General features: G+C 38.1%; 1 protein-coding gene across 1 annotated transcript in view; it reads right to left on the bottom strand.

Annotated features, from left to right (window-relative positions):
• Positions 1–20,608, bottom strand: part of RALB (RAS like proto-oncogene B) — a 47,300-nt gene extending 26,692 nt beyond the window's left edge. The window contains exon 1 of the mRNA XM_085311001.1: positions 20,491–20,608. The gene's annotated coding sequence lies outside the window, so the exon portion shown is untranslated. The remainder of the gene's footprint in view (positions 1–20,490) is intronic.
• Between the last annotated feature and the right edge of the window lie 820 nt (positions 20,609–21,428).

Below are 21,428 nucleotides of genomic sequence, written 5' to 3'. Positions count from 1 at the left end.
GGCGGGGCCAATGGGGCGCCCCGGCGGGGAGGGGCGCCCCGGCGGGGGAGGGGCGGGAGTGGCCGTTGGCGCTGAGGTGGCGGCGCGCTGCGGGGTGCTTCGGAGTGGGGCCGCGGGCTTTAATTCAATTAATTTTCCTAGGTTTAAACGTTGAGGCAATTTGACCTATTTTAATTCCACGCCGTGAAGTTACAAGTGAATATACTGAGTAAAAACCTCTAGAAACAGCAGTGTCTGTGAACACCCGCCTGGGGAAATTACAAATGTCAGCCCGAACGGCTGATCCCTGTGGTTCAGGTGCGCTGGGCCAGTGCAGAGGAACAGGAGATGCCGTAGGTTAAGTAATGGTTTTAAGTCCTGTTTTCACRTTGGGTCCCTGTGCACCCGCTCACACCAGAAAGGGGAAGAATTACTTCCTATCCGCAGAGGGCTGGGCAAAATTGCATTTTGGATTTGGAGGGCACAGAAGCCTCTCACTGAAAGTTAATTTAGAAAGCCATCCGGCTCTACAGAAATCTTAGTGAAACAATCATCTGTTGACAAAAGGGTGGAGGAGAAACCTAGGATGTGCTCCAAAGAGATTTGCTGTAATCTATGATTTCAAGGTTGGGAAAAGAAATAACAAGCACTGAAGAAAAAAAAACATAGACGGTAGGAAAAAGAGMGGAATGTGTCTCTGAGAAGAGAGAGAGCTTGAGAACTGCACACAAAGGAAACACCTTTTGATTCTGTTTTGGAGGAAACCAAGTTTCTACATTATTTGTAATTAAAGAGGATTGACATCATCATGGCATCACCACTGGTTTCTCCTTTTAACTCTAACAACTGCAAASCACCAGATTTTAGTTAACCTCTTAGATCCAAAAGAAGTGACTTTCACTTCTCATCTTTGTTGGTTTACTGGGAAAAGTCCTGATTCCAGTAGTTCTTCCCCCTGCGTTCTAGATGGCATGAAATTAAGATCTGCATCAATATTCATCCTGCATTAGAAGCTGTCAGACTGACAGCTGTTGACAATYAGATACCATGCAGAGAAGGGATAAACAGGAAAAATATTACTGAATGTGAAAGAAGGTTGTTTTATAGATAATACTTAGAAGAAATTGCCCAAATCTTAGTATTTCTGGGATTATGCAKAAATTGTTTTTGAGATACATTTTGTGCATTTGTCCGTAGTCCTAAAAAAGTCAAGTAAAAATGAATTAAGACTGTTTCCTTTCTAATCTYTAATTACATGTCACTGTAGCCATCCTTCATGTTGTGCAGGCAATATGGTGGGACCGGTTGCTCTGATGTGACTGTTCACAACTGTTAAACATTTTCAGTGAATCTCATCTATGAGTTCAAATTACCAAGAATTCAAGAAGATGGATCTTTTTAAACAGAACATAATATTCATTTGCTGCTTGTACCAGAATGCTGACACTTCCCCTTTCCCCCTTGCAAAAAAAGGTTAAGAAATTAACCACATGTACCTTGCTTCTGTAAATTTGCTTAAGGGAAATCTACCTCTTTATAGCAATCCAGTCATGACAAAGAACATTTGTCTGATGCCACATTTTGAATCATTATGCATGTTGCCTGGCATAATCTCCATGGTTACCATAGGTGTTACAGATATATTTTTGCTTCAGTACTTTAGAAAGAAAATTTCTATAGAATAATTTAGGAGAGTAAATTTCCTTTGCATTATCATCTATATTACATTTAATCTCTCTGCTTTACAGAGAAGAGATGAAAAAAAAATATCTCCAGCTGTTGCTTCATTGTGTTGTAATACGTTTTGGATTTCAAATTCTTTGAGACAGGGGCTGTATTTTTGATGCATGTATTTAGTTGCTTGCCCACTAGGAACATAGCAGGGCACACAGTACAAATATATTCCAGAGAAGTGGTTAGCTGAAATGAGTTCTAGAAACTATAGTCATGAAAAAGATGCAAAACCTAGATGGATAGCCCTATTCAGTGTTTTAACTGTAGAAATAACTAGCAGAGAAAATGAAAGAGGTTTTAATAAGGAATTAGGGCACAGATCCCAGCTGTTGATTCAGGCCAAGAGCACAAAATGAGAACAGACAGRATTGTACGTGACCGTGCAGACCCAGCCTTATCCCGCACGCTGCGGGAAGAGGGGCGCTGCCTGAGCAGTCCAGGGCTGACTACGATACCTACCACTGCTGAGGAGAGAGAGGCTAACGTTACCTCTCTCTCCCTTGTGATAAATACACCCTGGCTGCCTGGGACTGGCAGCTGCCTTGCCTTAGTGTTTATCATCTACATCTGTACAGAGTATGTGGAAATTCCACCATCTGCCTACCCAACTCTCACTCAACTACATTTTACCAGCTCAACTACCATCTYTGCCCTCTTTTGCACAAGTGATTATGGAAGGAGTCTGGTTCAGGAAAAATATATTTGAGGAACTGTAAGGCCTGACAGGCTGCAAATGATGGACAAAAGGAATTACTTGTTCCTGCAGGGGGTATGTAATAGCAATTTTAGTGATAAAAGGAAAGGTGTATAAACTGCTAAAGAATTTGGAGGGATGATCATGCATTGCAAAGGCAAGAAAATCAGTGATAACTAGGAAGCCAGTCTTTACAAATGTCATTTGCAATCTGTGGCARTAACAGTTAGAAATAAGAAACAGATTCTCTTCTCTGCACACCTACGCAGGACAGTTGCAGGACTGGTACTTGCACCATAATTTTTGCCCCTGCCTCAGTTTACAAGAGATTGAGACAGGAACAGTTGTTACTTGTACTGCCAGTAATGACCACAAAGAAGTCAGAGGATGGTGGAGAAAAGAAGTAAGCACAGCAGTGGTCCTGCCACATCTCCAGCACTGAGACTGAGAGAGTGACAAGAGAATGGGTTAAACCAGCAGAGAGGTTTTGTGCACTGCTGAAGGGATTCTTAGTTACACAGGGTCCTGCAGCACCTGTGCAGTGCAAAGCAATGTGTCAGTGAAGGTAACCAGACCCATATGTTTTTATTAGTTTATTCAATCCAAAGCTACCGTATTATTGATATTCCAGTTATTAAGCCATTCTTCAATCAGAATAAACACTTGTCTAGAATTAGATGACAAGAGGGCTGATCAGGGAAAATAGAGAAAATTATGTTTTGTATTAGCTAATACATTATGATACCCTTTTTGTTCTCAAAATACTGTGTTTCTTGTATGTGCAGAATTCAGCTGCCAGTGTTAATCTATGCTTAGATAGCTTGTCAGAAGAGGTACATGTACACAGTGTGTGCTCAGAGTTTGTTCTAAAATAATACAGTCAAAGATTGTTTTCTCTTTGGGCATGGATAGTCTAATAACTGCAGTATAAARATTATTTGTATACTTAAGAAAATGAGTCTGACCTTGTAATGATTTATGAATTTCAGGATTCAAAAAACCATAAAGGAGCAAACTAAACTGTATCAGAAACAGACAATAGTAAAAGAAATAATGATTGTGGCTTTTGCTTGTAGGAGTTTATGGCTTTTTGACAACATCATGCACTTCATTTTTGTTACAGACTGCAGTAAGTCACCACTCGGAAACCAAATCCAGTAGCAAATCACCATGCAGTTTCTGACGCAGCTAGGATCTTGGCACGAAAAAAGATCACAAGGTGATTTTTAAGTGGGAGATTTTTACTGACATATGAGGCAAGGGATTTCACATTCCAGTTTTAAAGCCTTACATTTCTGATCAACATGGTTATCAACAGCATGAAAGATTTAGGGCCTGACTGTGGAGCCCTTATAGAAAAGGCTCACTTCATTACAAATATCTTGATAGCCTAAAATTAAGAGGGAGAAAAAGGACTAGAGAGAAGCAGAAGAGGTTATGTAGTCTTATTCCTTGCCCCACAAGCAAGATCATTTATACATATATCATTTTTGGCATGTATATGTTTAATGCAATGAAGATTGCAGTGTCTTCATAGCATTTTATTTAAAATATTTGATTACTTTACYGGAAGAAAAATTTCAACAATATTTGCCTTAAATGTCACTTACTACAGCTTCAGCCTATTACTTATTGCCAAATTCATATTGGACAGAGCAATCAGATTTTTGTTTCTTTTTGCATCAACCTGTTAAATATTCAAAAATTGTTACTTTATCACCCCTCAGACTTCTCTTCTTCCTTTAAAATAACACCTGKTTTTTAAGATGTCCCTCACAGGTCATGTTTCCTAATTGCCTGTTACTGTCTTTCTTCCTTGGATTCTCTCCCGCTGGCTCACATTTCCTGAAGTACACTGCTGAAGGACACATTGACTAAGGCTTTACCAGTAATATGTAGGGTAGAAGGCTTCTTATAGTGTTCTGCAGATAATGTTGAATTTGTCTATTACTATTAAACTGAAGTCAATTGCATAAAAACTGGAATTAATCTGAAAATATTTTCATATAAGGCAGAGTTTTTTTCTGGAATAACAATAGAGTTAATGTCATTGAGAACTTAGCTCAAGGAGTTGAATAGTCCCACTTGGTTGAAGGACTGCTACTGCAGAGCAATCTGAGCGTGTTTGAAAAAAAATCATGTTAGCAGAACAGCTCTCGTGTCATTTAGTTTTTAATCAGATTTTTTAGATAAGATTATTGACGAATGTATCAGTTTAATAATGTAAGTTACTGGCTATGATAGCATCCAGCTTTCTAGCAAGATGAAATCAATACTTCAGAAAGATCTGTCAATAAATAATGTATTTTTCAAAAGTATCCACTTCCGTTTGCAGTCTCTAATTAAGCTGATATAACATAGAATGAAATCAAAATGACTTTCTAAAATAAACATAGATCATCTTTTTATAAAGAAAAAGCCCTTCAATGAACATTTGCTTTTACTTGGTATTACCTTTTCCCTTCCACTACRGAGCCACGTTTTGAGATCCTACAGCTGCCATGGACTTTCTTTACAGACTTTCTGCCATGGAACAGAATGACCAAAGAATGGTGGCTTTTGCCATTTTTTGATCAATTACAATTTATTGGGTGGTGTCTTGGTTTTCYAAAATCTTGTTTACTTGATTTGATGTTATCACTGTTGGAGAACAGAATCTGACCATATGCATTTGTACTGCAAATCATGAACAAATTCATTTGAAAAGGTCTCTCTATTCAGAATTAAAAATTACAAGAAACAAACCCACACTGTGTCTATGTCTTTTAAGAGGTTTTGAGAACTATAGTTGTCCTTAATCATACAAATCACCTTTGTTTAACTTTGAGATCTTGTCTAGTAATGAGCTTTACACATTTTTTAGAGAACAATAAATCAAACTTTGACTTTTCTAAATTGCTTCTCTTCAGTCAGGCGTGAATTTCATCCTCAAACTGGATTTCTTGAAGGGCAACAACAGACCTTTAGCTTCATTTGTTCYGATCAAACTTTCAGTAGCAGAAAATGAATTGCTGTGATCTGTCACATATAACTACATTTATTCCCCTTAGAACCTTTATCCTTTTGTAAGGGACTTTAATTACATTTCTATACAATGATTCTCTAACATTTTTTATGAAGGGACAACCAGGTGGCAAGATAYACAAAGTCTGCTTTTCTCATATCTTTTTTTCTTCTATAACAATTCATATTTATAAAAACATCTGCAAAATGCAGAATGATAGTTGTTGCTGGCATAAATCACTGCAGAAACGGTCMGGTAATGATGGTGGCCTGTAATATAATTTTTAGTTCTTTGGAAACAGTGCACAGAGCATCAAAGTTAATAGGAAATCTTTCAAAATAGAAAATGTAGATGTAGCCCAGAAACTAGTGATCTGATTCTGAGCAGCAAGGTCTGAGACCTTGCTATTTCTGACCAATGGATTTTATGGTGATTTTTTTTTTTCATGCTATTTTAAGTGTCACTTGATTATTTGCTCTTAGCCTTGGTCACTAAACTTTGGTTATTGGGATGAAAGGAGGGATGAAAACTGATTAAGGAGCCCATTCTGGAAAGTTCAGGTGCCATCTGAGAAATCTAAGCCTGGGACAAGTGAGTAATGAGGTATTTACTGGCACATAACAAATTAATAGTTGGTCTCAAGAGAGCTTTCTATGGGTGTGAAAGTCAACTTCATAACAAAGCACTGATTGCGACTGTTCAAGAATCTGAAAATAAAAATAGAGTTGAATAGAAAAAGGAAGCAAACTCCCTTCAAGAACTGGTTTCTGCGGATAATGAGTAGTATCCGTTTACACACTGTATAAGAAAAATCATGTTTTTTTTCCTTACTGCAGATAACTAGAAGACTTTGTTTCACAAACCTGATGCCTAAACTCTTGCATAGGTTACTGTAAGATAATTGATCAGGTTACAAACTAGCATTGGTAGTTTACACAATCCCATAAGTGTACCTAGTTCACGAAAATAGATGGACAAGGCAAATATAAGCCCGCCTGTTGAAACTACAACTCAGAAGGCACAGAGCCACCAGTGTAGTCTGTACAAATAATGACAACTTCATGAGAGTAGGGACTGTTCAGTGAGAGTGCTCTAACCATTACAGAGGACAGTCATGATGATTTTTGCTTGTACTCTTTCTGGYTCAGTGAATATTATTCCACGCAAATTGGAACAGCATCAACAAGATGGACTAAGTAAACCTTTYGCCTAGCATAGGATGGTTTTTTGGTTTGCTATTTAGGGACTTTCATTATACATGTGGGCTCAAATCACTTCACAGAAGCAGGAGAGAGGTTGTGTCCCCTAAGACATTGGATAAAAGGGGTACATCTTCCTGTAATTTGAGGGAAAAAAAAAACAAACAAACAAACAAAAAAAAAGACTGCTGTACTCTCTTTCCTCCTCTTTGTCAATTTGTGGAGCAGAGCAGGATTTATAATACACCCTGATCTTAAGTTATTTCCTAGCAACTCTCCACTGAACTTGTTAGCTTGCATAGATTCCGAGAAAGAATCTGAGAATCTAACTTCAATGGCTTAAGATGCTATTTGTCCCAAAGCCTACCCAGTCCTTTTGCCAAAGGTTGTTTATGTGTTAACGGARAGGTAAATGATAATGTTTGTGCTCCTAGCTGTCCCATTTAACAGTTATAATTAAATTAGGATGTGAGACACTTAGGACAGCTAASAGGCAGGCATATAGCTGGGAATGGGCAAAGTAAATGGGAGATTCAAAGTATTTAAAGATTCCTCTTTTCTTAAGAAATGTTTTAACCCAACAAGTTACTTCCTTGTAAATTTAGAAAAGGTCTTTATATAGAGCAACTCTGAGATATTATTATTGTCTTGTGACAGCTGCCACTTTCTTTGAAGAAAGAACAGCCCTTCACGCTCTTTGGAAAGCAAAAATGCTATGGATTTGGCCATTATGTCAAATGCAAGATGCAATAGTCATGTCACGTCCATGCTAGATTCAGCTTGATGTAGTTCTGCCTTTTCAATTTCTTTTCACAGAGCCTAAGCAATGTGGCCACCTGCTGAATCTCTCTTTTGATTAGCATGTAAAGAACCCTTTGTTTGGATCAGCTGGGCTCCTTCAACTCCTCTGCGCTGGAGGCTCAGCAACAGTTTTGTTGTGGCTTTTCTTAAACCTCTCCAAGAGTTTTCTGGGGATAATTTGGGGAGCTTTGAATTCACAAAAAGATGGTTAAATTCAGTTCATTTTCCATTTAGCTAATTTATATTTTATTCCTTTGTTGGGTGATATTAACAAAGATAGCTGTAAGCTGCCATTTCCAAATACAATCTGGATCTTGGTGGAAGGAACTGCAGTACTAAGGTATAGAGACTGCCTGCAGAATTCAAATTTACTTAAACTTCAGGTTTCACCTTTAACAATTGGTTAAAAATTAGCTGATCCTTGCATTTTTTTTATAGAATTCTTTGCCCAAAGAAAGCTTACAAACACTTTTATAACACTCTGCCATTTTCGGCTTTTCTATCATTAAGATTCTATATGTCTTAACAGAAATCTTGTTTCTTAGCTCTTTTCAAACAAACATCTGACATCGCTTGACATGAAAAAAAAATAGAAGCAGGTAACGACTGCAGTGAGAAGGAAATGTAAAAAGTTCAAAACCTGTGGTGGGAGACCATTTTGGAAATAGAAGCAAAGAGGCTCACCTGGGATTCTTACCTGTACTAGACAAATTGATTGCCAACGTTAAAAGAGTCAATCTAATATGAGTCCAGCAGTCCTAAAGTGACCTCAGATGCATGAGTTTATTCTAATTAAATGATAATCAGATTTGTTCATTGCCTGTTTTCCCACATACTGTCTCATCCCCAGAACTTTCCACCTTGATTTAAAGCTGTCATCATTCTCACAGGGCTTCTCCACACATAAGTTCACTCTGCCTCAAAGTTTGACTGTTGGCTTTTGACATAGTTGTCACATGAAAAAGGTGAACTGCCTGATAATTATCAGGTCTTGCTAATCAGAAATAGGTATAAATCAAAAGCAAATTTTCTGTCAGTTCCCAAAGCTGCAAGTGTAAAAACAGGTAGGTATGATTGTCATGTTTTTGTCCTTGGTTGCTGCTCCTACAGCATCARTTTCACCACCTACTTTCATCTCTTTCATGTAAATAAAACCTTTCCATCATACACCTTCTTACCTTTTAAAAAATTACATGGAAAGGGCTGCTGCCCTTATGAAGTAAGTTGTAATAAATCTGCAACTGTCATAAAGGAGTATACTGCATGGTTTTATAGATTTCAAGGTCACAAATCAACAAGGAAAAAGGCTGTGGGAGTTATTCTCCCAGAGATGGTTTCCATATCCCTCAAACTAAATTTATGTCTCCATTCGCTATGCAAGAAAAACAGCTTTTAATGTTTTTCCAGCCAGCCAATAGAGGACTATGACCACCTAGCTCCATTAGAGACTTYACTCAGTAGAAAGCCATAGTAAACAAGAACAGCAGTCTGTAAAGCTGACTGGTAAGATGTCTGTCATCTTTTTGGTACGCACACTCTTACTTCAAATTTCCAACAACTAAGCTCACTCTTTCTTAGATTTGGATAGCAGGAGTTTTAGACCACCAGGAGACTCCTGAATTGCTGTTGGGTGTGGTAYGAATACATGCTCATTCATCATCTCAGAAGTGCTGATCAAATCACAGAGCCAAGATTTATTAGGTGGTACCATACTTGTGGCTATTTCCAGTCTTGTTTTAGTTGCATGCCACAGAAATATTTTTCATTTGTACTTTGGCCATGGGTAAGGCTAACTCCTAAAGGATGCATGATTTGCATTCTAGCCAGAAAATTTTAGTCAATTTTTATTTTTATTGTCCGATATTAATTCTAGGTCCATTTCATTAGATTCCAAACTTTTAACCATTAATTTTTCAGTAAAGTGTCAATGTTTGTTTTTCCAGGGTGTAACTCATTTGTGCTCTGATCTGCAGTCCTTTTCAGCGTGCAGAGACACTGTTCCAGTTAGTTAAGCACTTAGAGCATTTATTCAAATCACAGTTTTTTAGTTTAAGTCTTTTCACATAAACCACTGATCATTTCCAAATCTACCTAACCAGTTTGCTAGCAACCTTATTTTAGTTGTATAAGAGTATATTAGTTCTAGTTCTTACTCTATTTCATGTAAAACATTCAGTTCTAGCTCTACCAAAACCTTGTCGCTCATGTTTTAGTTGCTGTTAATAAAAAGCATAGTGTTCTGTTCTGCATCCTGTTAGTGCTAATACAGGGTGCTAATATCCAGTATAGATTCATCCCTCCAAGGACAGGAAATGGTCTGCTTGCTGATTCAAATCTAACCAGAAATAATATAGACTAATAAAATTTAAAGAGGGAAAATTTTAGTGAAGGACATGACAATTAATTATAATTGCAAAGAAGAGAAAAATCAAAACTGGCTGGAAAGTCTTTGATAAATAGCAACAGTAACAGTAATGAAATGCAGCCTGAGGATCAGCCTAACCTTAGAAGCCTTCTGTATGCTTTTCCTGTTTAATCAATTGTTTTTAGGTTGAAGAATTTATATATACTCAGATCTTAAGGCAGGTCACATATACTAGTGAGTACATTTGTAATGAGGATAAAACAATATAGAAAGATGTGATTCTGACATCTGTATCTTTGGCATGGGTAGTGGATGCCATTTTGTCTTTTCATTGTTCGAATTTTCTAATTGCTATATTTTATTCTGATCTTCATTATTTATGTTGGTCTAAGCATATAGAAATTCCAATTTAAAATAAAAAGATTATTGAACAAAGATCTTACGAGTGTTTTTGCAAGGACTACTAGGTGATAAGAGACTGACTTCTGAGGTCCCTTTCCAGGTCAGAACTGAATTACCGTGGCTTAGGAGATACGGCATTTCTGTGGATAAATACAGGTCATTATTCTTCAAGCTCTGCTACAAGGTAGGGTGATCAGCACACAAAATGTATTTGAAAGTCACAAGTTAAGAAAAAGAATGCAGTAATTGCTGAGCTGAAAGAAAAGATGTTCTTAGCTGAGCAATTTTACTGGAACAGAGTATAAATACTTGAGTGCCCATGTACAGATTATGGCTTCTGTTTCATAGCCAGAGTTAAATATACTTCTGCCTGAACAGGGAAGGGCTAAAGATTTGCTGTGTGTMCATGTTAACAGAAACTCTGTGGCTGATTTGGGATGACTAGGCAGGATGCTGTCCTTCCTCTGCGCTTACTAACGAGCAACAGGAAGGATTGCCTTCCTTCCCAGGTCCCAGCTTGCTGCCTCCACAACATCCCCTGCCTTTGCTGCCAGGGCATCCTGACCAGATTCCAGCATCAGTCTGCACACACTGCTTTGAAAAAAGGGTCTGGCCATTTCAGATGGATATAATAATCCTTTTTTTTTCCTTCTAAACCACTGTGCATCATGCACRAACAACTTACCCAGTCATAAATATTTTTCAGTTGTTGGGGGGGACTGATATGTAATTAACTTTGTTATGACTATTATTATAGCACCAGAATGTTCGTGGCATGTAGATTGATTACAGTTTTGAAAAGCTATGGCATTGACACCTTTGATCTTGAAATATGTTATATCCATGTAACCTTTTTATCAATAAGTTTAATATGTTCACAGTTGTTGTGGGGATTTTTTTAATTCTAGCTGTTGTGTTCACATTCTACCCCTGTAGTAATGGACTTTTCCCTCTGATGACTCACAGGAAATAGAATCTCCACTCATTTTTTCATATAGTAAAATGCAACAGTTCCCTAAATTTTCTGCTGTAAAAAAATACAGCACTTGTAGAGCAGCAATATAACGCATCCTCAGACACTAGCATAAATATGTGATTAAATTGAATTTCTGTTAGTCTTGTGACCTCATTTGAAACTGTTTTGATCTCACGAGTTGTCGTAGTGCCTAGTTTGGGAACCACTGCTTTAAACATTGTTAAACAGCAGGTATATGTTTCTGAGTTATCTTAGCACCCCGTAGCTGAAGGCAGCGTAAAGCTAACATATCCTAAACACAGGACTAGGGTTCTGATAGACCTATTCCGTTATCTTAGTCTACTTAAACATTAYGTAACCTTGTTCTGCTATAAAGAAAGCTTGCTTATTCTTCTTCAGTTGATTAAATAAAGCATTGTATAATAGGCATACACACGTTAGAAAGGACTATGCAGCATTTCTGACCTCTTCCCCCTTTTAGTGTCTTCTTTGTATCAAGTGATGACCGTATTCCAATCCAGTGACTTCAGCACCAAATCTGGACTTCCACTGGGACAACACAGTGGAATTTGACTGTTTTTCAAAGCAAGGCTAATTTGTATTGTAAAATTAGTTTCTTGTTTCCTTCTTGATTTTCACTAATTTACATAAAGTTATAGACATAACTGATGCCTTAAACATGCATAAAAACAAATGCCCCTTCTGCATGGAGATTACAATCAACAATAAGAAATAAAAACACAATGTAAAAGGAGGCAATAGATTTTTTTCCATGGATTGCTTTTCAACGTGACATGCACTTAGTAATTCAAAATCTACAATCAGCTCAGGTTAAGTAAGTACTTTGTTTCTTTTAAAGATGTAAATAGCAAGGCCTAGTGGATTAGCACTGAAACATTTTATGGAAGAAATGCAGCTTAGGAAGGATTTGAATGAAGATAGCATTGTAATTTCTCTGAAAGACTTACCAGAAAAGAATTTACATCAGAGAAGAATACCTCATGCCTTTTCATCACAGCTACTTTCTGAAAAAATGAGTACTGAAGAAAGATAAGGAAACTTTCCAGTAGACTATATTATTATCAAATAGCAACTTCACTCCACCCTTCCCCTGTATTTGGCTTATTACAGAGTGCCTGGAGCTGCAGTTTTGCTCAAAACTACACTCAGAAAAATCCCCTGCCATTATCAGACACGCTAAGAAAAGAAAGAAATGTATATTCCTTCCAAAGAGGAAAAATGTAATTAATGCCATCCATCAAAATTAGGAGAGTTACCTCTTTAGCTTGACTGAAATTTAATGTAGCTTTCCACTGAACCTTAACTGGCTGCATGTGCTGAAACTGAGCCATGGACACATCCAGTAGCACTTTTCCCCAAGCAGAAGTTCTAGCTGAGATTTACATTCATCTCAATTACTTAAAGAGATTCCCTGAAGATAAAGTAATTGTTTCAACTTGTATTTAAGTGAGAGCACTCAGTTTTGGTAATTCGTATCATGTTAAAATTAAACTGATATTGTAATTCTTCCCATCAGCTTTTAATCTTCGGATTAGCTCAGAGTGGGGCCAGTTCCCACTAGCAGAAGAGCTTTGCTATTGACTCCAGTAGTGGAAGAGAGTAGACTGTGCTGTCTTTCGAGCCACTATGCCTCCCTTGCTAGAGGAAGGTAGGACCCASAACGTGCTGAATTTATTCATGTGAATAAGAAGCCTGCAAGATAAACGCACAGATCCTGTTCCTTGTAAATGTAGGACTCACACTGATTGTAATTATTCTTGTAATTACAAGGAACTCATAATTCCTGCAGTTCTGTAAGGAAATGAAGTACATGTGTCACCTGCAGATGGCCAAAGAAAGGGAGGGAATAGTGTTGTCTTACATTTCCTCTCATTGAGTGATACCTAGAGCAACAGTAAGTATATTAATGGAGTGGTCAAGTCCCAGAGGCTGTGTGAGTCAGATTCCAATTCAAGGACCTCACCATAGCAGGCCGTTGAGATGACAATAATCAGGAGCAGCTGATTGTACTGTACCCGCAGACAAAGAGACAAAGCTGTGGGCTGTATAGGAATGTTCCCTTTCATGGCTCCAAGCAGCCACAAACTCATTAGACAGAAACGCAGCAATAACTAGTCTATATCAATTCTTGCCCCTTTCTCAGAAGCAGGTCAAGAAGTATGCCTCCCTCCATTCCTTCTCTTTGGGATGAGACAGCAGCTTGCTCCTTGGAGCTTCCATAGAAAAGGTGGCCCAGGCCAGGCAGAAGCATCACCCAGACCAGATGTTGCCAGTGGGCTACATGTTGAACCATGCTGGTGCGGAATTTTCAAAACTAGTGTCAGCCTGCCTACATCCATGGACTACACTGGGAGTAAGGCCAATGCTAAGAGCTTTTGAAAATCACCACCTATGTCTGTACGTAAAGACTCATTCTACCTGCAGTCTTTGTATATGCCTTTTCTCTGCAAGAAGACACCCTCTGCTCATAGAAGGCCTATACAATTCTATCTCTATAAACTCAGACACTGGGCAGCATTATAAAGGAAATAATTATCATCTCCCAAGAAAAATATAATACATGACTTATGGCTTTTGGAGTCATCAGTCCTTAGTAAAAACTAAGGAAGACCAGTATGAACAAGCTGAAGAACTATACTGAATTCATAATCCTGACAACTGTAGCTAATTTTCTTTTTTCTTGGTTACCTCATTTGTTGTTGTAACTCTACATTGTGAGACAAAAAYCCAGTAGACAAAATGGAATTAGGTCCTACTCACCCCATGTGCAGATGGCTGCAGAATGTTACGAAGAAATTATTTTCTGCGCCACAGTGCTGAGGTGGGAAAACTACAATTTATGCTTGTGAGTTGCCACTGCAGTGCTACAGTGTTACGTGTGATGTAGTTTTAGTATGAAAATTGCTGTAATCTAAATATTTCTGTCCATAAGTAATACACCTTGTTTGTAGAGGGAATATCCATTACTTGGTTTTAAGGGGCTTTTTGGGAGGTAAAAACAGCTAGGAACTTGGCTGGCTGAGACCAAGACTACCAGGATGGAAGGATGTTGAAATTTAGATTACAGTAGTAAGAAAAAGAGATGACAAAGCAGAACTTTAAAAAGTCTCTCAAATGGAAAGCTTTGCACAGGAAAGGAAGTGACAGGAATGGAGGGTGCTGCATACTAAGGAGTGGAGATAGGGAACAATGATGTTATTGTAGCTGTGGTGCTGATGAAGGTCAGAGAAGATAAGCTCTAATTTGCCTGCTCTCAACACACACACATGGAAGGTCAGGGACTTCCAGTGAGAAAACAGGCCAAGGAACACTGTGGCCAGAGAGTTTGCTCTACTTCAGTGGATTGCAGTCTATGGTGCTTTATTTTTTCAAGTGGAAGACAGTGTGTTTGGCAACTTTATGTGAAGAGTTTCTGCCCTTAGGCTCACCACGTGCCTTCTGAAGAATTAACTATAAACTTGAAGAGCTGCAGGAAGTTCTGGGAAGGGTCTGACCAAGATATGGTAGCTGGAGAAGTCTCTGCTGAACAGGAAAGAGACAGCAAAACTGACAGGTTCAGCGCTCAGGAAGAATTCTAAGCAGAATATTTCCACCTTGAATACATACTTTTGTGACCCCCYAGTCAAAAAGAACTGTGTCTGGTCTTTAACAGGACACTAGTGACAAAAGTCCCAATAGTATCGGACCATACTGAATCTTGTGAAAGTAACAGGGGAGGAGGGGGGGGAGAGCCCCAAAGGGGCACCATGTTAGATTTATTTCACAGGAGTTTCTTATACAAATCTATCTTCTATGAAATTACATGTATTTGTATACATTAACATTCTTTACCTGGTATTATTAGATAAACAGAATGTGCCTAGGTTCACCACCATTTAGATTTCCCTCCTTTAGCATTCCTAGATCTTGCCAGAATGTCTGCTTCTACAGAAACAAAGGTTAACTAAACACATCCACCCATCAGAGCAAGGAGGAAACATTACAGTCTGGTCCAGAGCTACCTTTTTCAGCTGTCAGCACTGAAAGACACTTGGAACCACAAGCTAGTCCTCAAGCAAAACTAGTTTCAGCAGAAACTGCTTGTTTTAACGAGCAAAAAAGTCCTTCCCCATATTTAGGGTTTCAGCTTGTACTTGCCTAGCTGTACCTAATTTCAGCAAGAAATGTTCTATTGGTATTTTGCAAGTTGCATGATCCAAGATATTTGGAACTTTATAGTGCCATGATTAACACATAATATGGAATGTTGGAAAAAATGAACCTCGTCTGCATTGCTAACTCCACCTTTTATAATTAATATAGCTTAAGATAACTGATACTGCATTTTTCATCACTTGTGGTATTCATTAATTTTGTACCTTTCATTGTGCTTGCATAATGGAATTAGGTTGTTCAACCCTCTCATCATACATTTCTTTTCACTTTCTTTTCTGTTTCATTTGCTGGTTCTGATATACAAGCAGCATATTACCACAAACGCTTTCTCAATTCTGTAAATCAAATCTACATAACAATGTATTTAGTATATTCATAATTATCATTAAATAATTAATTATGCTTCAGAGTACCTCAGTTTCCTTTTCACTGCCTTATAGGGAATGAAGGAAAATAGGATATGTCTTTCAAAAACACATATTGTTGCCATGCCTAAAATCCCCACTGCTACAAAGAATCAACATTACCAAGATGTTTCCTGTCTGCTGAATCAACACAACAAGACTGTGATATGTCTATATAAGAGCAATGACTAGTAATAAGATTACCAAGGTAGGTGAGATACATTCAGGTTTTCACTGAAAGTGGATTCTTAAATAAATTTAATGTTTAAAATGGCATGATGTCCAATTAATGATATAGGTTGGTTTGATATACACTCTCCTCTGTAATAGATGAAGCAAGTATAACTCTACATCCTCAATTTAAGGTCCATATTTTGTCAGAACTCTTCTCAGCTGAGAGGATAAATTATGTATCTGCCATTCTCATTCAGACTGTCCATGAACAATTTCTGATTTTCTCAAGCTGCCTCATCCTTCATAGCTATTAGCTGAATGGTTGCTGAAAGTGATTCTCTGTTCAGGGACTATATATACATGTATTTCACGTAACATTTCTACTGTTTTGATCAGACATATACATCACAAGTTTCTGTTCCCAAGCTTGGAAGAGAACACCTAGGCACAGCTATAATTTTAAACCTTGTTTTTCACAAATATTACCTAGTATTTTATTAAAATTTGCAGCTTAAATTAAAAGGTGAGCATTATTACCATTGCTCACATTTGGTGGGTTAGACATAGGAGCTATAGATAAAAGAGGGTGTGAGTGAATAGTCACAGAAATATTTTCAGTTATTTGTAGTGTTTTCTTTGATCTGGTTTCAAAGTCGATAAAAGTCACGGAAGTCTTTTCTCCTGGCCACTTTGTACTGGACAGTTTGTGCATGGTTTTCAACAACTCCCTTGTGAGGCAGCACCTCTAAGCCTGGTAGGCACAGACACAGTGTGGTTTTGCAAACTGCTCATCATTTGGCATCGGGCTATTTTCTGAAGTCTGTGAGAAAAACACCTTTGTCTCTAACAGAAAGTGAAAGAGAAGGTGGAGCAGAACTCTGACCAATGACTGACACCTAGTGAAAAGCATAAAATATGCTTATAGTTAAAGAGAAGATAGACCGAGAAGGAAAACAACATGGTAAATTCGAAGTATTGACCCTGGGGAGGAGACAGAATAGCCTTCTTGGAACACCTCTGTTGGCTTCTTACCTTGAGCCTTCTGCCTAACCCCCAGTTTAGCAGGCTAAATGTGACACTTCTGTTTCTTTACAAACACAGTATGTTAAATTACTTTTAAGTTGCTTTCATATAGCATGCCAAAGTTTATTGACTGATTTCATCACCTAGGAGCGTAATTTGCATTCAGCAATGAAGTGGTTGAATTTTTAAGGCATTTTGTTACTAACTTGCAATTAAGAAGGCAGCCTGCTTGCATGGCAGTGCTCTATGCGTTATATATGGCAAAYGTTCTTACAAAAATCTAGGAGCTGGCCACAGTCTTGTACTGCTTTTCTTGTGCGTACCAGAAATAGTATATGATACTAAGCGTTGGATAAGCTTGCATAACAGCCAGCTGTGTCTATACCCAGGTTTGACAGGGAACAAGGCATAGCAACACTATTTCTCCATTTCCTTTCCTGACTCCTTCTCTCTCTCTCTCTCTCTCTCTCTCTCTCTCTCTCTCTGTCATGTCTACACTCGTATTTTCTGAGAGTATACTGAAAAGAAGTGGGTACTCACTACCAAAGAGGTAAGATAGTGAGGACTGGAAAAAATGTGTGTGTCACATCAGCACAAACAAATATGTGGAATATGCTCAGAAAAGCTACAAAGCTTTTGTTATATACTRTGCTCTTATATACTCTTGTTAGACCATTGGTCTGGTACATCAGATGTACCATTAGCTTGAACCTAGGTACTATTCACTTAAACACGTTTTTAAGGATCGTATTCCTTTAGGTACTGTTGTATTCAGAGATGACACAGCATATAGTTCAGAATTGCACATCTAAGCAGGTATTTCGTAAGATGCAATTGCTTTTTTGCACTTCAGGCTACGTTTTCATTTAGTCACAACAGCGTAAGCAGCAGTTCATCCTTTGCTTTCTGTGGGGCAATAACTTTACTATGCTCCATTTATTAAAGTGGTGGATATTGTTTTGTGGAACTGCTGTTGAAACTGTGATAAAAGGCATTGCTACACTGAAAGCAAAGAGACCGCTGTGAGTTTTGTTTTCCTTTGTTTTTTAGCACAGAGGTGTTTATGACTATTTTTAAAGTTCAGTATTATTGTAACAAAAAATTGTTCTGCTCTAACCTGAAGCTATATCTGAGCAAGAAAGACTAAAAAAGTCCTAATCAAAGATAGCAAATATTTTAGCTGCTTAGGAGAATTAAAGCATTACAATCCAATGTGCATTTGAGAACAATTATTTTAGTCATTTAAGAAGTTCTCTCAACTTTAGAGTTAAGTCTGGTTTGATGATTAAAATACAGGGCAAAAAACCGTGAGGCATAAGATCTATTTTCAGCTTTCACACTGACTCACTGTGTGATACTAAGCAAGTCATTTATTTTAACTGTCTCACTCTCTGTCTCACCTGTAAAATGAGGGAACCTACCTCACAAGTTCTGTGTGAGATTAATTAATTAAACATTTGCTTCTTCTTGGATGGAAGGTGGCAAAAAAATTATTATTAAACACATACATAAACAGGATACAAGAGCAGAGATGGGTGGTTTCTATAACGGAAATTCATCTCTTTCATCTGTGATTTTTTTTAACCATGACAACAAAATAATTGACTACAGAAAAATCTGTGGATGAAGTCCTTGAAAAGAGTTTATAAATTGAGAAAAGTACAGCCACAAACTAGACACTGACTAAACTATAACTAGCAGTAAAAATAAATGATCACTCTTTAGTAGGGTGCACAATTAAAAAACTAAGGTGATTTTTTTTTCTTTCATGATCCATGAGCATATTTACCTCTAATGGAAATGAAAAGCAGCATATTTCCATCTGGAGAAAGGAAATTATGCTTCTTTTAAAAAAATTTTACTGAACTCATTACTGTAAGACATTGCTGGAACCAAGAGCCTGGTGAATTCAAGAAACAAATCTCTATATGGAAACGAGAATTTCTGCTGTAATATTACATGAAATAAAAGGGTTAAAACCCCTCATGTTTCCAAGCAGAAGTCAACTAATAACCGGCAGGCAATAAAAAAATCTTTTTTTAGTGAAGTTAATTCAACAGCTGCTTACTTTAGGTTGATTTACATCTTTATCAGGAAGATTTAGTATAGTCACTGTCAGAGGTAGACTTCTGGAGTGGGCAAATTATCATGCCCACTAGTGCAGGATTGTTCTGTAACAAAATTAACTATGTCAGCAATACAAGAGGTCCAGCAGCTTTTAAACTACAGATGATTTTTTTACTTTACATTTCTTTATTGGAAAGCTCGCAACAATGTGGAAATTAAATWAAAAGCAACTTACACTGATGTGTGTCCCTGTGAATGAGCTGATCAAAACTGCAGCGAGCAAAATAAAAATGGATAAAGTAGTGTGATCAATGACATATTTGAGGGCTACACATMCCCTGTATGGTTGCTTGCATCACCAAAGACTGTTTTGGGAAAGGGCATAACATATTTGCACTTTTCTGAAGCCAGTTATTGCTACCTTATTTATTCACAAAAAAATATCACTACTGCTTTCTGTTGGTCCCACTGAAAACAGCGAGGCCTTCATGTGAAGTATGATCCCTACTTTGTTTCACAAACCTCTTGCCAACCTTTGCATTGAAGTTGATGTTTGTTGCTCTACAAGGGCAACATTCACAGGGAGAACCCAAATGTTCTGTCCCTTTAGAAGCAACTTTCTATGTCAATAAATAACTTCTACAATATCACTTGTTAAATATACATGTCGATGGATTATTTACTTTAATTGTAACAATCTTTATGGTGTGAATTCTAGAATACTATACTTCTAAGTTACTCACATACTATAAATATAACTATATACTTCCTGTAACTAGTACTAAGTTAGCATTGCAGAGACATCTAAGACAAAACCTAGGCCTTCCACCAAGAACAGCAGAGACTTTACGTTTAGCCCTTCTTTCATTCTGTATTACAGAGCTAAAATACTAAGATGGAAGAAGTGCAGAAATAACAACAGCAACAGAAAGATTACGTAGTCATACTAAAAAGAACCACTGACTCACTGTTAATATGTTTACCTGGCCTGTACGCGTTAGGGATGAGCAGGAAACTAGTTCTTTTATTCTCTTTTTATTTTGTTTATTACTAGCTAGTACTACTGCATTCATTAAGCCAAACACAATTAAGAATAAACAAGAGATGCATGTCATATAGTGTTAATATAATGCCATGTGCTCACTCAGGGCTGCCTGCGTGCACGTTTAGCAGTTGTTTTTTCCTGTCTGTCCTCAGCGAAGGCTGTATCGCCTCCCAGAGTAAACGCACCTTGTTCCCTTCCTGCAGCTAGCACCCACCCATGTCCCAGTGTCGGCACCCTGGGAGCCTCCTCCTTTGCTGCTCTCCCGTTTGCTCACCCCAGCTGGGCCAGGAAACTCCTTTCTCTTCTCACTTCARTGATGGAAAATAAAAGCAAGTTCTCCTTTCGCTTGTCTTTGTGYCCCTAACTGCGCACGTACATAAATACGCACATACGTGACCTTCCCCTGACGAGCCAGGCTGACTGCGTGCTTTCGCAGCTGATACTCACCGTGCCCAGCGGGTCCTTGGTCCCAGGGCAGAGCTCAGGCAGGCGGGCGAGGGCAGAGGCAGCTCCGCAGCAGTGCTGCAGCCCAGTTCACACGGTGACTGTGGCTGGACTCCTCCTAGTGCCTCYGAGAGCTGCAAGAAAAGGGAAGGGCTCAGGATATGATATCATGTGCTCATTCTGAAAACAAGGAAACTGTTGGAGAAGATTGAAAAAGTAACAGCTACAAAAACTCCCGAGTGGGTAATACCAGAAAATCACTTTTCTGCTTCCCACTCCTTACCCTTTCTAATGAAAAGTTACAATAAATACAAAGGACAAACTTAGAAAACAGTATTCCATTTAATACTAGCCCAAAAGATGTACTACAGCTGAGCAACCTCAGAGCAGAGCTTACTGCGCGGTGTCACTGTTTGTTGTCTGTGCTTATGTCTGATCTTAAGTTTTCATTTTATTACCAGAGCTATTCAGGCAAATACTCTTCACGCCAGCCCCAACATCGCCGACCCTCCGTAGCCACCATTGGGTTCGACCACAAGAACCCGTGCATAGCAATTCCTTCGCAGTACCCTGACTCGCCTACWGCCTTTCGCCGTGAAAGCAAAACCTTCTGAAGCACCCAAGTGACTTACAAATCTAATTAAGATTTTCTAAAGCAATGTAAGAAAATACGCTTGTAAATCTCACTGAAAATCAATGTGGTTTTGGTGCAGATTTGCCTTACCCTAGTAAGTTTTGCTCCTTAGATCCCTCTCTCATTGCAAGAAAAAATAATCCATTTATAGTGCTATAGTGTTATAAACCTATTTCCCAGATCATCATTTATAGCCTTTAATAAAAGGAAAAAAAGTAAACATTTGAAGCAAAGCAGATGTTCTAACTCAGCACAATCATTCTTAACCTGGATTCAGTTTTGAAGTTTGCTGTTTCTATTCCAGATC

Source organism: Rhea americana, unplaced genomic scaffold (assembly GCF_003343005.1).
Source record: "Rhea americana isolate MKP2758 unplaced genomic scaffold, rheAme1 scaffold_33, whole genome shotgun sequence".
NCBI classification, from domain to species: Eukaryota; Metazoa; Chordata; class Aves; order Rheiformes; family Rheidae; genus Rhea; species Rhea americana.
This window is presented reverse-complemented; position numbering and strand designations above follow the sequence as displayed.